Source organism: Rhagoletis zephyria, unplaced genomic scaffold, assembly GCF_001687245.7.
Source record: "Rhagoletis zephyria isolate East Lansing unplaced genomic scaffold, Rhagoletis_zephyria_1.1 Rzeph_scaffold_01871, whole genome shotgun sequence".
In the NCBI taxonomy this organism is placed as follows: domain Eukaryota; kingdom Metazoa; phylum Arthropoda; class Insecta; order Diptera; family Tephritidae; genus Rhagoletis; species Rhagoletis zephyria.
Genome location: NW_016158955.1, coordinates 10603 through 28740, shown reverse-complemented (window position 1 = coordinate 28740; position 18138 = coordinate 10603). Strand labels below are relative to the sequence as shown.

The window sequence follows — 18138 nt, the reverse complement described above, 5'->3', positions numbered from 1 at the left end:
CTGATCATTTATGTATACATTTGTCTATATCTATCTCGATTCGTTTTGGCTGTTACAAACAACCGTTATGTGAACAAAATTATAATACCCTTGTGCACAAGTGCGCTCGGGTATAAAAAAAAAGATCGAATATACTTTGTATGGAAGAAAATGCGTGAAAAAAGAATTGCCAAAAATTAACGCGATATTTGAGCAACTTCAAATTTGCCCTTTATTACACTAAAATTTAATGTGCTATAAGTCTGCATACTCAAAAAAATCGGAATAAAAAGTTGAAAATTTAGATGAAACTTTGTACATTTTTTATAATTTTTGCTAAAATAATGAGCTAGAAAAAATAATAAACTTAAAATAAACCAAAGAAAAATATCCAAAATTTATCAAAACGTTGCTGGCTTAATTAGCTGATCGCAGGTGTATATTTTTAACCGACTTCCAAAAAAGGAGGAGGTTATCAGTTCGTCGGAATATTTTTTTTTTTTTTTTTTTTTATGTATGTTACCGCATAACTTTGCACCACGCCAACCGATTTCAATAATTCTTTTTGCAACGGAAAGGTAGTGTCTCAGAGGTGGTCCCATACTAATTTGGTTTAGATCCGATCATTGGTCATGAAATATATAGATATATGTATATTTTTTTAAGTCGGTTTTTTTTTGCTAAAAATTTCTTGTTGAATGGACTAATACATTTTTCTGGCAATGAATTGAGTTCAGGTGTGGGGCAGGCATGCAGGCACCCACTAGCAAAATTCGAATGAGTAGGTGAATGAGTAAGCGCAAATATGTTTTTCAATCAGATACTGCACACATTATAAGTATGAATGCACGTACATACATAGGTAATACTTGAGTGTATCATGGTGCTTTTAATTGCTAATTTATGTTAATTAATTAACGGACAACTGGACAGGCGTGCGATAAAAAGCACGTACAGAACTCGCAGATATGTAAGTATTTATGTTACATTTAGCAAATAAATTGTCACATCCCTGTAGGAAATGCTAACTGCTAATTATGTATGTAGCGACATCTATCGTCAGTTCCATCAGTCTCAATCTCAAAGAGTAGAACTCCCATCAGAGTTTTTGAGGTGTTCAGCGAAATTTTCAGGTTTTCAGCGTAGGTCGTGATTTCCTTCTAAGAAACCCTTTTTCCGGTCTCAGCGATCCGCATCGATCTATGTAAATAAACGGTAGTCGGAAATGGTGAAAGTGGTGGGGTGAATTTTCTTCGATTCTATTTCCGAAGTACTTTTTAACGGGTTCCTATTCTCGCCGTTTTTCTTGTATAGCTTGATTTAAAGGTGTAGGCTGTTATTATTAGGTTGATTGATTATTTCTCAACAGCACATAAACCATCACATCCATCTGATCTATTCTATTCATGGATACTCGTCTTTGGCATTTTCTTTTCTTATTGGGCAGGCTTGACGAGCATATTTTCAAGCTAACTACTGTCGTGGCAGACCCTTTTTCTGGCACCTGTAACAATACGACAGAGGGCAAACTAGTCATAATCCCATCTCAGAGACCTTTCTCATGCGTGCGTCTGCTTCCTCATCTCCCTGAATATCACTGCGTCCCGGACCCCATTAGAATGGATAGCCAGAAAATCAGGATGAAAGCAGCTTAGGTACTCAAGGTAGGCAATTACTGTAAGTTCCCTTAAAGGCGTTTGAGAAACTGATTGCCCCACATAAGAAGTGGGATCACTAGAGATAATTTCTGATCAAATGATCACACTCCTGCAAAAGCAGATGGGTAGAATCAGCTTTAAATACAGTTAAAGGTGATTGATGTCTTCGAAAAAAGTGATTAGGGTTACCCCACAAGGGCTACTACTTTGTGTTTGTTTTCGTCAACGATCTGCAGGAGGTATATCACTGAAAGTTAGAGGATAATTAGAGGATAATTCTTAGGCATATTGTATAACCAATGAGACATAAAATTACAATTTTTGTTCTGCCTCTATGGACGCCGCTCACGGATGAACTAAAACTGGATTGAAAGGTAGGTGGAGGCATCTTTTGTAACGAACACCCCAACGACCCCAAATTTACGCTACCAGATCATTATCGTGTTTTCAAAACAGAGTTCGCCGAAATAAAGGAATCAGCGGATAATACCTTTTGAGGAGGAAATCAGTGTGCTTATTTCTTTGATAAGGCATGAGAAAACCGTCAAGGACTGCCTCACTGTTCTCTCGATCACAGGGCAGGTAACTGTGTATAGCCGATGAGCTGGCCAAACAGCGCACTATTGCCGAACTGTCGCCAAATAAGGAAATGATAGAGGCTCGACTGGCTACATGTAATAGCGAAAGCTGGGAGAAAACCTTGGCATACAAGGTGGAAAGGTCCTGCTGACTACGGCGGCGGTCAAGTCACATCTCTAGTTAATGGCGGGAGTACAAACCGGTCCTACTACTGGGCAATTGTTTTATGGATGTTGTGGTGGAATCATTCAAAATAAAGGCAAAATAATTTAGTCAAATCATGTCTGACAAATTAATCGCCTGTAACTTGAGACAAAAAGACAATCAAAATTCCCTTCTAGTAAACATAAAAACACAAATATTTAATTTTTTTTGCTTACTTTTAGACAATGAAACACGAAACCTTAAAAGCCATTTGGAGCGCATTTTTTGTAGGAGAAACCTCAACACTAGGCAAGTATGTAAGCAAAATCGATAGCAAAATTGATGCAGTGAATTTAAGTGAACAAATCCATTACAGCGTTGAAATTTGAAACATGCACCAATATCACAATGTCACTCAGTTGGGTTTGCCGATTTGGTCATGGCCATTTACCAATGTAGCTCGTGCCATTATGCGAAAAAAAGATGAAAATAAAAGACAAAGAAATGAGTTTTAACTGCATTATAGGATTGACATTCACACTCACTTGCTTGGCCTACAGCTCCCTTTTAGCAAACTTAATGCCTTTTACTTCAGTTAGGTTACGGTTCCATTCACTGATTTTTCTTTCGGTCGATCCACCCCTCTTACCCTTTTGCGTGTGCTTAAACCCTCCACATATTTATTCATTCACTTCTTTTTTTTCTCCACTGCGTCGCTGTTATTGTTTTTCCATCGTCTTTATTTGCTGCTCCAGCTGTCTTTTCGTCTGTCTGCTTGTCAACTGGCGTTGCATTCTTCATATTGCATACAACTTCATCCGTCCATTTAGCGCAGAAACTTGCACGTTTCGTTGATACGAGGAAATAAAATAAATAAATAAAATACGAAATTTCGTAAATAAAATTTCATATCAGCGAATTTTATTCGGCTGTCCTGCTGCACGCACCCAAAAACTCATGGGAATTTCGTTGGTGGCGCACTCTGACAAAGTATGATTCATGCGTTGTTGTCACATTTCAGGGCTATAATAACAACAACAATGCATGGAATATGCACACAGGATACAGAGAAACGCAGGGGTGCATGTGGTGGCAACTGTATGGCAGTCGGAGGGTAGCATGCAGCCAGCTGGGCGGCCTCAAACACAACCACCGTAAATGCAAACATTATTAACTGCTACCTCTAAACTGCTGCACAGGACACACCGCAGATTGCAGTTGGTTGCAGTAATGCATTGAAAATGTGTACTTCCGCGCGATTTTTACACGCTACAAGAAATGCGCTCCTACCTTTTTGCTGTTGTCGCTGTCACAACCTAATTAGAAATAGGAATAGTTGGGGGAATTTCTGTTGGCAGAGAAAAATGAGTATAATTGTAATAGCGTCCTGGTTACCTACTTTCAAATGGGTAATATTCTCAAGTAAACAGCGTTATAAATGAGTCCTTTCAACGCGATATTGAAAAGCATGCGATTTATTTGAGGTGAACGCCCAGATGCGCACCGAAAAGCAGATGTTCTTTTCATGGGTTTAAGGGGTTTAAGAATTGCAAAGAACTCATGATGGAAATAAGAACAATAATACTAATAAATGACGATACTGTAAAATATTTGAATGGCGATAAGCAAACGAATGTTTTGCAATTAATAAACCTTCGATTGGGTTCAATGGAATTACACAAACTGTGGGAAATAACGAACGGATGTACATATTTCATTTTGAAATTGACGAATTATCGTCAAAGAAATTAGCAAACTGGTGACTGAAGACGCCTCCGAATACATAGCAAAACACTCGCAATTCATTTTTCACGTGTTAAGTATGTTAAAGGTGAAGTTTATGATTTTTCAAAACAATTTAAAGAAGCCAAAAATCTAGAGAGTTATAAAATAACCCTCTCGCAGAGTTACAAAACAACCCAAACAAGCTAAGCCGATGGACCGAGCAATATGGCCTTAGAGTGAACCCAGAGAAAACAGAATTAATGCTCTTTACGGCCAGGAATAAGTTCCAAGCTTTGAATTACCAAAGTTAAATGGACAAAGCCTACGATTTTCTAATAAAAATCGAAGTATCTGGGAGTCATACTGGATCCCAAGCTAAATTGGAAAATAAATACATATTGAAGAGAGAGTAAAGAAAGCGAGCATTGCCTACTGCTCCTGTAAGCGGCTTTTTGGAAAGACATACCCCTCTATTCTAAAAGAGTCGCAAAACTTAGCTCATCTCTGTTGTGATTTCTAGTGCGCCGAGAAATGTGTCACAAAAAATTCGATTTTGAGTGCTAGAAAAATACACAAAAATTAAAAAATTTTTATTGTAGCGGCATATTTTTTGCAGCGGCAAGCTTTGAGGCGCAGTAGAAATCACAGCAGTGATGAGCTAAAGTTTGTGACTTTTTTAGAATACGGCTGATTGGGTCTCAATCCAAAAGTTGTACTCTGGATGTACACAGCGGTGGTACGTCCGATCTTATGCTACGGTTCTCGGGTATGGTGGACAGCCTTAAAGAACCAGTATAATCAAGTGAAACTAGGCAGACTTCAGAGAGTTGCATGCATCGGGACCACAGGGGCAATGAGAACTTGCCCTACTGATGCCCTCAATGTTATTACAAACTTATTTCCTATAGACCTTCACATATGGCAACGTATTCAATCGAGGTATATGGTATCAAAGTGGCACTTAGCTGCTACTTGGGCGTAATAGTTTTTTCCGGCACCATTCTAACCAAACCTACAAAACAACGCAGGTAATGTAGAGCAGTATACAGGGAATTCTATAACTGCTCTGGGAAGTACCTTAAGACTTATATTCGCCAATTAAAATGGTTAGGTCCCGAAAAAAGGCAATGTGCTCCCAGGAAGTGAAGGACAGTAACACAAAAGATGAAAAACTGCTCTGCAAGCAGTTTCTTGTGGGATGCCACAGACGTGAACACCCCAGCAGACCCTGACTAAAGAAGGTGCCTCCCCCAGGCACGTCAGGGGCACATTTTTGTTTACAAGGACGCGGTCCGGGCATACATCGACCAACCACTGGACGCGACGACGTACCGACGAGCGATCAACGGCATTCATAGGTTACCACCTACCACGACTCCCGGCCTATCAATACCGTGATCGGAGCCCAATCACCACCTGTGTCAGACATGGAGCTTCAACTGTTAAGAGAGACCCGCGTTACCCTGGCACAGTTCCGGTCTTTATACTATAACAGCCTCAACAGCTACCTTTCCAGACTCCACCCCAATATCGCCAATGAGTGTCCGGCATGTGGAGACTCCCCGCACGACACCACTCAACTAACACCCCTCTCCCTTTGGTCCTGGGCCTACCGTTAGTCGAGGTCGACGACAGTGATTGATGGATAAACCGAAATAGGCGTGGCTTACTAGTTCCGCCACAACAACAACAACAACATGAAAAACTACAGTACCTAAAAAACGATGCTCTGAGGAGCACTAATGGTATATCGTTACTTATTAGATAATATAAGCTTCGGACCTTCTTCGATCCCTTGTGAGCTTGTGAGTAGCAATAGTAGTACTTTGAGTTTTATTCCTTGTCCCACTATAACGGCTGTCCCAGGGAACCCAAATGATTTCCAGCGGCGATCGACGATAGCTCAGCACATTTTTGAAGTTAATCAAGATGGAGCTCATAGCACTAAACGGAACTTGGCTGCCACAGAAAATGAAACATTTTTGGCAATTGTATTGGTTTGGTTTCCACCTATGCCAGGACGAGAATGCATTAGGTTTTTGTAAATGAAATGAGCAGCTCAAGATAGGGTATCCCAAGAAAACTCCTCTTCCCACTTTGTCATTAAGCTGCGGACCACTTTGCTCACAGACCAACTATTTAGTTGAATTATAAAATGAATATTTAGCTCTGTAAGGTGTCGATAGTCCAAGCAAAATCTGCGTTCGATAGACCGTTTACGAGTAACTAAATAGTATGTCACAAAAATAAATAAACGCTGCGGCGGGAGGTGAGTATTTTAGAAGGAAATCTCAAAGAAAATTTCAACAGATCTTTACTCAAACCCATAATCGTAAATGAATGCCTTGCTGTATCTTCGCCCTAACCATACGACAGCTGACAATTTAAGATGCAAATCAGCTTCTTATATGCCCTGGAATTGGTATAGTTTCAACTTTAAAAATAATTTTCTCTCCTTCAGAAATAATGTTCCGAAACTGTTGCATATCCGCTTTTGGATCTCTGACATAATGCCAGATTAACTCTTAATCCGAAACTGATGCTGGTTCCCACACATCGCCCGCATTTTTAGCAATTTGCAGAGGGTGAAATATATAGGCCGCTTTGAATATAAATCAAAAGAAATGAAATCGAGAAAAAAATTTTTGTATGAACCAGAAAAAATAATAAAAAACTCACAGTTCTGGAAAAGTCCTTAAAAAGTTGATGTCATCGATGAAAAGTGAAAGAACAGCACAAGTCAACAAATGGTAGCTAGTTTTTAACAAGCGAATCAAAAAGTCAACAACGACTTACAAAAGTCAGAATAGATACAAATTAATTACTTAAAACTTCTATGAAAGTTGTCACATCACCACCCATTGCTATTAGGAAACCCACACCAATACATACTTCCTTAGTTTAGTAATAAACCCGTCTAACCATTATGAAACCATTAATGAACTATAAAAGTTAATTCAAAACATATACAAATTTGATTGCGTTCAACAGCTTTTCGAATTGGAAGATTTAATTGAATTAGCGCTGTATATAATTTACTCGATCAAATAATAAACGTGAAATTCGTTGAATGCATCATTCCGAAGAAAACTTCCATTTGCAATGGTACCAACTTCATTGCATTCATTAACACTACTACTGCGAAGCGGTTTCGAGTTAATTTCATTGCAAGTGAGTGAGTACTTACATAATTAAAATTAGTGGCGTTTAATGCGCTACAAGTAAGCGTAGGATTTTATGATTTTTTAGCACATAATTTATCACTTAAGCATACAGCATAAGTAAGGGAATAAAATAAGGCTGGAGGATTGAGTTGGAGATCGTGATACGCCTACAAATATTCCAAGCATTGAAAACGTTTTTTTTTTTCTTTAACTACAATAAATATCTTTAATGAGCTTACTAGTATTTTCTTTACTTCTTAGGCATTAAACAATACCACATTCAACTAGTTGTTGTGTGTAGAAAATGAGTGCGTTGAACTCGACGTCTGTAATGTGTTGTTGCTTCGCTAAAAAGAAAAGTACTTTTTCGAACTGTCGAAAGAAACGGAAATACTCACATTTAATACTGAAGCCGCCGAAAGAGGGGTGGTGTTTGGACGGATGCCATTTGTTCGAAATGCGAGCGACATACGTTTATTTATTGGCAGTTTAAGCAAATGCTGTTTGGGTTGAAAATCGATGGACTAAAATTGCCAAATGCAGAAAATTCGAATTCTTGTTTGATTAAAAATAAAAATGTAGGATAGTATTTTCACAGCTTCACCGAGAACATTACAATTTTATCAGACGCCCTGGCGAAATTAAGGGCGATTAGCATAGTAAAACAATGCAAAAAGCATGTTACTCTTTTAGCCTGCAGACATATCGCTGTGCTGATCTTGATACTTTTTCTAACTTTTTTTAAAAACGAAATTAGCTTCGCTTTTTGCGATTATCTGGTCACACTGCTCTTGGGCAACTCGGGTGGTTAGTTGGAATACACAGCACCATTTCGTGAGCAGGCACCGTGTTAAAATGAAAAAAGAAGGCCTATTCCGCGTTGAATGAAACAGTTGGCGCCGATTAGCAAGAAGAAAGGACTGGCATGCTCGGTCAAAATCGCTTAGGCGGTTATAGCGCCAATAAGGTTGAGGAAATAATCTATTGCATCAAATATGTAGGCAATAATATGCCAAGGAACCATAAAATATCCCTCGATGGTTTTTGTTGATAACATAAAATGGCAAGTTCTTCGATCGCAAATGCTATATAGAATGTTTTTTAAGGTCGCCGCAACAGATTTTGTGCCAGCATCTGAGGAGATAAGCTTCAGGACAAGGGGATAGCCTTCCGCAGCAGCAGTTCAAGACGAGACATAGGCAAACTTTGATGCCTTAGGCATTTAATATTTTGTAGGTACTTAGAATAGTTAGAGAGGGAGTGGTTTTCCTTCCCGGAATGAGAGCCAAACTACCTTAAAGCAATGATCTGCCTCCTTACTACTTTCTAACTAAATAGATTCTTAAAAGCATTTAATGGGCTAAGAACATTCAACCTGCAGGCGGGTTGAGCTTATCAACTTCCCGTATCGTCTAGAAAAGACTCAAGAAACTTTGGTAATTTCGCAGCCGTCTTTTTTATATTCGAAATACTTTAATGTAATCAGCAACAAGAAACGTGTAATTTGATCTACCTGCGTTTAGTGGACAGAAGCGCTGGTAACATTTTCATGAGTCTGCCCCGCTCTCCCAAGGGCTAGTAGTTATAGATTTTCGAGTTGTTTGGCAAGCAACGATCTACTTTGATTTTAAAGCGCATGAATTTAATAAGGATAAGAATTAAATGAAGATAATAAATAGTATTCAATAAATGTAGGGAAATTTTGTAATTTTATACAATTCAGATTCACATAAAATCAAAAGCGAATACTCCTGTGAATCGCATAATTTTCGCATTTAATTAAATTTACAAACCGCTGTCTATCGGCTCATTCGTCTGCTGCAAACATATTTGAACATTAGGGTGCATCACCAAAAAAAAGTTTTCTATCGGAATTATACAATTTATTATATTTTAAAACTTCCGCCTAAATATTTCGAAAAAAATATTAAAATTTACGTGAGCTAGATCGATTGGAAATGCATCCACAGTTCTCATTATTTTGATTCCGTTAATTAATTTTTTAAACAATTTTATGCAGACCTTTTAACTTTAAATTCGTTTATCATCTGAGCTGATTTTTTAGAATGAATAATTTTAAACACTAATTTTATTTATAAAGAAAATTTGATTTTTGGAGGTACATATTTTCAAATAGCTCCAGCACTCATAAACCTTAATATTTTACCAAAATATTTTTTCGCAAATCTTATATACATGTTATAAATTTTATACTAATGCACCCTAATGCACAAACATCAATCTGCTTTATGCCTTTAATTAACAGAGCTATCAAACTGTTTATGCCTGTGTTGTGACGATAGCCAGCACTTTCATTCATACACTCTTCCATCATTCAACCAATAAACCCGCCATCCGTCCATTCGCTGCCTGTTTACATTTGTTTTCCTGTTGCTGCAACAGCAGCAGACGAAAATCCATTAAAAAGACCAATGATTGCACAAGCGATGCCGAAAAAATGTGCAAACGTCAGCACAAACAGTTGGGAAAACCATCTGTCTGTCTGTCTGCCTGTTGTGCGATTCGTCATGTTCACGGCACGGANGCGAATACTCCTGTGAATCGCATAATTTTCGCATTTAATTAAATTTACAAACCGCTGTCTATCGGCTCATTCGTCTGCTGCAAACATATTTGAACATTAGGGTGCATCACCAAAAAAAAGTTTTCTATCGGAATTATACAATTTATTATATTTTAAAACTTCCGCCTAAATATTTCGAAAAAAATATTAAAATTTACGTGAGCTAGATCGATTGGAAATGCATCCACAGTTCTCATTATTTTGATTCCGTTAATTAATTTTTTAAACAATTTTATGCAGACCTTTTAACTTTAAATTCGTTTATCATCTGAGCTGATTTTTTAGAATGAATAATTTTAAACACTAATTTTATTTATAAAGAAAATTTGATTTTTGGAGGTACATATTTTCAAATAGCTCCAGCACTCATAAACCTAAATATTTTACCGAAATATTTTTTCGCAAATCTTATATACATGTTATAAATTTTATACTAATGCACCCTAATGTACATGCCTCAATATGTTTTATGCCTTTAATTAACAGAGCTATCAAACTGTTTATGAAAAAATGTCTTCCGGCTGGCTGCCTGTGTTGTGACGATAGCCAGCACTTTCATTCATACACTCTTCCATCATTCAACCAATAAACCCGCCATCCGTCCATTCGCTGCCTGTTTACATTTGTTTTCCTGTTGCTGCAACAGCAGCAGACGAAAATCCATTAAAAAGACCAATGATTGCACAAGCGATGCCGAAAAAATGTGCAAACGTCAGCACAAACAGTTGGGAAAACCATCTGTCTGTCTGTCTGCCTGTTGTGCGATTCGTCATGTTCACGGCACGGAGGAGGAGGAGGAGGAGGAGGATGTGGAAAGCAATAACAATTACACTTTACAGATTACAAATTGGTGGCAAGCGACTTGACGCGACACGACGACACAACGACGTTTGAATCACCGGACGCATCCGACCAGGCATCCACCCACCTACACTTCCCATCAAATGCGACCATCAAAAGCCGAAAACAACCATTTGCGCTTGCAATTTCATGAATAGTCGGGCAATTTCGAAATGCCACCCCTTCTGCCGCCCTGCGCGGGGATGGAGAAAATCAAAAGAAAAACAAAACAAAGCTTACTACTTTACAAGTTAATTTCAACATTCGTATTCGCATTCGTTGTTGGCAGTCAAATATCTACACACAAACCGAAGCATTTCTCCAGCACCGCAGCGCTAGCTAGCTACATAGCTACACCCCACACAAAACGCCATCAAGAAAATGAATCTTAATTCGGCTTTTCTATTCTAATACTTCTGAATAACGGCCTGAGTACACGTGCAATTGCCGTAATGACATCGAGAGCGCCTAGCAACCCCGACCTAGCAACAATGACTGACTCGACTGGTTTTAAGAAACCACAAAATTGCCATTGAGACTACCCGCTGAGTGTGACAAAAGCGTTTGAGATTTCAAAGTGCCACCGGTAGTAGAAGCCCATCAAGCATTTCGGCCGCCCCCCAAGTAAAGTGCTGCCATCAAACACCCTCTTCTTATTGCCGGTATTCATGCGTCTTTTTTTTTGTTTTTAAATTAGTCAAGCTCACTTTTGGATTGGGCAAAATGGAGTGAGGGGTGTGATGATAGGTGTTGACGAATGCGTGCAGATTGAAGGTGATTTGGTCGCAACAAAAGCGTTAAGCAGTAAAATTACTTGTTCTTGTGTACAATAAGGTTTCTTAGCACTGATTTCTGACATCAACCTCATGGAAGGAGGTAAGCAATCGGCTTACAGAAACTTCTAATCAGTTAATGCTAAGCTTAAGGACATCAGCGGTTTGGGGTAAATTTTTGGAAAAAACAATTCACTACTTGCTTTTGTTGAGAAAATCTTTAATCCTAAAATAAGCTAGTTTTAGTCTTATGCTTTAGTTCAAAGAGGACTAAACTTAGCAAAAGATTGGTATGTGGGTAAGGATGGCAAGATTAATCAAATGAAGAGCATTAATCAAGTAATTTTTTTCAGAAATCGATTTAATCGAATCAAATTTCCTGTTGTGATTAATCGAATCATTAATCGATTATTTACGAAATTAATTTAATTATAACATCTAAACATTGCTGTCACTCACAACATTTTTCTTCATATCCTAATTCGTACTACAACTCGCTTCAAAGTTTTACCAAAATGGCAGCTCTGCCTGTGCGTAAAAAAAAGCCTTCCATTTCTTAAAGTCACATCACTGATTGCAACCAGGAGGCACGTCATTGTCTTTGTAAATTCGCAGAACTAAACGCGCGTGTTCAAAGTGGCTCCTGTAGGAGGTGAATTTTGAAAATTTCACACAAAAATTGATGATACTAGTTTTATTAGATGCAGACTTTGTGATAAAATGCTAAAATACTCGAACAATACTAGCGACATGATATGAAAAAAAGTGATTTCATTATTTTAATATCAAAAATAAAATTAATCGAAAATGCTGATTAATCGATTAATATCTTGTAATTAATTGCAATTAATTTTTTGGTGTTGCAATTAATCATTTGTTACATTAATCGAGTAATAATATTTTTTGCCATCCCTATGTATGGGCATGTGTCTGAACATCATCCCTTCCAAACCAGTTATTGTTAGCAACCCTTCCAAAACAGTTATGGTCCCCTTTTCTAGAAGAAGAACACTTCCAGGTAAGAGGAACATCACTTTGAATGGCGTCGCCTACCTACAATGAAGGTTTAGTCCTGGATTCCTGTGGAAGGCACATGTTGATGCGATCACGTCCAAAGCCACGAGCGCTCAAATGGTGTGCAAACTTCTCACAGACACGACTAGTGGCTTCAGTTCCAAGATCTCTAGATGGATGCATGCCTCAGCGCTGGAGGTGATTCTCTAGCTTGAGCAACTGCATCTTAGTTAAAAGGATAATAAGTATAACCGCTAACCCCTGGGGCTCTCTTCAAATTTCTGGGATCTCTATGGTTGGATGAGCTACTGTGAATAGTTGAAGGCACAATGGACTTGTTGGTCGCAATGTGTCATGTATATCTCTCTATTTATGCTGTCTGAAGAACACAATTATAATAGTTCTACAATAACTCCTCTCATTGGAAATAGCATACACGAAATCAAATTCTAAAGATAAAAAATTGGTCAATGGGTCAATAAACTTATAAAATATAGGCAGAGCTTAAAGAAAAGAATAGAGAACAGCACTGGCATTAAAATTCTGAGCATTGCCAGGCAAAGCTATTGAAAATTTACAATTATTGCAGATTAAGAAATCACCAATGCAAACTCGGGATCTAATCTAACAATTCATGCCATTTTTGTGGAAATACTGCTGAAAATTGTGAGCACCTGCTACTCGAATACGATGCAGTATCTAAAACGCCTTTCGATGTTACAAACAAACCGATTGGATTTCCCAGGGGAATTCGAATTGTACGAGGTGTTGTAAGGAGGAAGAAGGCACAATAGATCTCCTGGTCGGAGTGCATAGCTCAACAAATATGTATCTATCTATCAATAGGCCAATGTGAACATGTGGCTGGCTAGTCATCTATCCTGCTGATCTTATAATCCACAAACCAATTAAATCAAAGCTATCTCCGCGGAACCGTAAAGCCAGGTCCCTTCAAAAGACGAATAAATGCGGGCGAATGTTCTTGCGATTTTTATAATACACAGCAGAGTCGGAAATATGCCAAATTGTTCCCCAGTAGGCAAGGTGAAGAGCGCTTTTAAATCAATGCTTTCAGGCAGGGCTTTTGTCAATCTAAAATTCGAAAGCGAATGAGAAGGATGTTTCGAAAACTAAGGAAGTCAGGTCAAATTCAGACTGCGTGAGTACTATTTCGTGTAAATTTCAAATAAAGGGATAACGAATCGAACACAGAAGGTCTATAGCTTTAATAGCCCAAAAAGAAGGTAGGCGTTCTCAGACGAATTTCGTCTATCCTGAAATCTCTAAACTTTGACACACTATTTAAAGAGTGGGCAGCCAGTCCAATGTATAAAGACCTACTCAGAGCCACCATGGGCGAACACTGATTTGTTCCCTCAGAAGCAGAGTCAAAGTCGAAAAGTTTAAGAGTCTCTGGTCTGCACCGAAAAATATCTCTGTGGTCCTTGGTCAGGCCACGACGCCCAAGTCTTTGCCAATCTTGCCTGCGTGAAAGTGGTTTTAGGACGAGACCTGTAAAATACGACCCTCTGAAGGTATCATATTTTTTATAGCGACTCTAAATTAAAGTGGTTTTTGTGAGAAACTGTTTCATTAAAAAGTAAGTTTAGAGGCTTTTATATCAGAGAAGCCTCTTATTTTGGTGTCTAATTTATTGACGAATTCAAACGGACAGTCGACGTTCGTAGCAGAACTATTTGGTTATGAAAGGAATGAAATTCAGACATTCTTGAAAAATTAAATTCAAATTTTCTCTATCACGGCAAAAAACGTAAAAAATTAAGTTCACAAGTTGAGCATTAAATACCAATAAAATTAGGGAGTAATGCCGGATTTCCACTGGGCATTAAATTGTAAGAAATTGTAGTGAAAAATTCGGGCATTTCAATGCCTAGTGGAAATACGGCATAACTTCGTTTCCATGTGGAATTTTTCAAACAGCGCCATTAATTTGTCATTTCAATACCGAGTGGAAACTTGGCATTATGTACAGCTTTCAATACTGACAGAAAATAGAATTGATTTAATTTCTCATTATTTCAACTTGATAATGAATAAACAGTTTTCAAAATATTTACCAAATATATTACATATACGTTGAGGATGGGAGAATTCAATCAAAATGCATACCTGAAATAAATAGAAAAATTACATTAATTTAGTGGCTGTGGTTTGAATAAATAAAAAAGTGCATTTCAAGATAACAAAAAGCTGCCACCGCAGCATATTTTTAAATTCTACAAATTAGTTTAAACTAAAATTATATACTATCGGCCTTATAATTAAAAACTAAGCAATCGCTTTTTCTTAAAATATCAGAACCCTTACTTAAATTTATTTGAATACAACGTGTAATATGTCTGAAATTTTAAGAAAAAGCAATTGCTTAGTTTTTATCGATAATGCCCATTGTCTTGCTCAGCTCAGCAACAGCACGAATAGTAAGTGTAAAATCAATAGATCAATGGATAGCCAAAGTACACAAAAGACTCCTTTTAGCAAATACAATGAACCAGCAAGTGCAACAGTGTTGCACACAATATCCTGCTGATTGCGCATACGGAAGCGTACATGCGGTTCCTTTTTTTTTTTTCTTACTGCTACATAAATAGACACCTCAAACACAATAAGGCTTAAAAAGAAACACTCTGAAGTAGTCTGCTCGAGTTAAGAGTGTGTGTGTTATATTGGCTTGCTTGCAACAATGCATCGAGGAGGCACACGACATACATACACACATACATACTAGCGACAAAATTCAAATGCCACGAAGGACTTGTAGAAAACAATATGTGCTTGGCTTGGACAACAATACGGGACACACGTGGCACCCACTCACAAAGCTCGTCAAGGCCAATAACTGGTATTGGCTTAGCAGCGAGTTGCTGCGAGAAAGAATCATTCAACTTTTCACGCATTTGAAGGTTGCATTTAAATTTTGCTATAAAAATATAAAAGTAAAATGTTGTTGTAAGCATAGAAACAAAACAAAAAAAAGCAACCTGTTGTTGAGAGTGCCCCATACTTGGTGGCATGGGAGGTTACGCTTGTTGCAGCTGCTTTGGCTGCAACTCAGGTCAAGGCTAACACGTTGCGGTAAGCGTTTGGCATTTGCTGTGCACTGGCGAAGGGTAATTGAATGCAAACAAGGCAGAAAATTGGCGACAAGGACATGCAGATGATATGATTGTAGATAGATAATGAAGGATGGATGGAAGCAATTATTAATAGAATGCAGGATTTTAAAGCAAATAAAGTCGATTGGTTTCTGGTTGAAATATTTATCTACCTTGAACGAAGACAAAGCAAAGAGTGTCGTTGATATGACTACTAGGAGTCGCGACTTTTCTGAAAAATCCTTGTATTGTGATTCGAAACTCAATGCTATTCGAAAGGCGAGATGGATTAATACAAATTCATAGTGCCAAGTATTTGAAACCGAATGATGTGTTTTTGGAATCACAATGGAGAGTATACCCCAAGCTTTGAAAGGAGGCACACTGTTGCCACCCTTGGGCTCTTCACTTATTTGCTTTCTCTAGAAGTAAAATCAACTCGTCGTTCTGATGAATGTCGATACTAGGTTGTTCTTAGTTTAGTCAGACACTCAAGAAAGTAGTTAGGAAATGAATGTCGGCGGGCCTAGCCAATGATGGGTAGTGACATGTAAATAATATTCTATAGCCTCCATTTATTTTGCATAATGGCAGCTGCGACAGAATTCTTTCGACTGGAAACCCATTCGGTGACAGCTCCCAGTTTTTCCTGATTGCGCTTTTCCAGGTATAATAGTAATCTGCTAGATTGTATAGAAGAGCCCTTTCTCGGCGAACAAAAATTACGCACTACAAATTTCTCATCATGGCCGTTGTCTTATATGGCACGGAATCATAGACGACGTCGAACAAAGATGAGAAGGCTTTAGAGGTTTTCGAGAGAAATATTCTACGGAAAATATATGGCCCTGTTCGCGTGGACGGCAGGCACCGAGGAAGATGAAATGACGAGCGCATAAAAGTACAACGATTGTGCTGGCTTGGATAGCAACGCTCTAGTTAATATATCCTTCAACTATGCACCCGTGGTTGGACAACGAAAGCAAGGGCGCCCAAGAACAAAATGGCAAGACCAAGTGCATAAGGACCCCCCTGTCCTACTGTCCCCCCTGGGCTACTCTGTAATGCGATGCGAAAGAGAAATGCGATGCTATAGGCAAATACGTCGTAAGTAATACGCTGCGGCGATTGCCTATCGCATCGCAGGTCTGCACTCGGGATGTACAACTGGTGCAACCTCGCAAAGCAGACAGACAGATTGGCGAAGTTTGTGTGGTCTCGGCTAAAACTGACGAACGGTTGTATAGTCAAATAAGAAGCCTACTAATTGATTACTGCTGAATGTTTTTTCTCTTCCGCGCCCTACTGATAGCTTCTATTATGATATTTTTGTAAGCGCTGCCATTTCCACTTTACCTCTACTTAGGGTTTGCATAAATATATTTAATTTACACCTCCATCCGATCGTCTATACGGCATTGTATTGGTGATGCAGGAGAACATAAGTGTGATTTGAAAAGTAAAGGTTTTTGAAGGATCCGCAAATGAGAGCACATCGGTAAATATCGCTTTTGGACAATGGACCCAAAAAAAACTGTCAACAGCTCTAAACAAATTTTTTACACATCGAGACTATATCTAAAATTCATTTCTATTGGCGGTATAATAGGTTTTTTTTTTTTGACAGTGGGCTATGCTTAAAATTCGCATTCCTTACTCCTTTGCCTAAGAAGCAGATGTGCCAGATGTTCTTCCCCGGTCGCAGCTTCCTCCCGTTTTGATGTGAACAACGGAACGTTCAATGTGTACAATTTGCTTTTATTTATTGTATTTTACTCTCATTTTTATCACTGTCACTTGACTAATTAATCAAAGTAACTGCATTGCTGTCATTTTATACTTGATTGCCAATGTGATTTATGTATGCCTTGTTTGTAGATACACATTTTACTGCACTTGCTATAATATAATTGAATGACCATTGAACGCCATTGAATAAGGAAGGTGCCATCGATGATGCTTACAGTCAGTCACAAGCGAATGCTCGTATTGTCGGGAATGCAGTCAATTAAAAGGCGCTGTTTATAAACGTCGATTGCAGTGATTGGTTTAGAATATTTTCTAATTTTCTTAAACTAGACAGCCCGTGGAAATTGTGGAAATAGGCGCTTACTTATTGTAGACCACAATGGGTGGTGAGAAACTTATGTTGCCCTAAGGTGTAGTCTGGGCGTGTTTTTTTCCTTTCAATTTTGCTTCACTTTCTTGTGACAGCATTTTGTTGCGACAACAAACCGCAAATGAAAAACAAAGTGATTTCAATCTGTCCAAAGCCGCAATTTCCTTAGATGTAAAGAAAAATCAAGTTTTCCATTAATTTGTCTGGAATAATTTCGCTTCCGACTTGCTTTTTCGGTCATCGCGTGCACTTTCAAATGCTCCAGCGATTTTCTGCGAAATAGTTTTCTTTTGCGCTGCAATTGAGGGAGCGGCAGTCTGCTCGCCGCAACGAGTCGTTGGCATTTAGGTTTGTTTTGCCATTTTGATGTGATTCCCATAATTTTTGCCAAAGCGAGTGAGTATGCGAAAGGTTTGTTGACTGTAAGGTAGACAAAAAAAAAA

The 18138-nt window shown here is 38.3% G+C and overlaps 1 protein-coding gene across 1 annotated transcript in view; it reads right to left on the bottom strand.

Moving 5' to 3' along the window:
* Positions 1-14595, bottom strand: part of LOC108365441 (neuroglian-like) — a 75137-nt gene extending 60542 nt beyond the window's left edge. The window contains exon 1 of the mRNA XM_017619469.1: positions 14539-14595. The gene's annotated coding sequence lies outside the window, so the exon portion shown is untranslated. The remainder of the gene's footprint in view (positions 1-14538) is intronic.
* Between the last annotated feature and the right edge of the window lie 3543 nt (positions 14596-18138).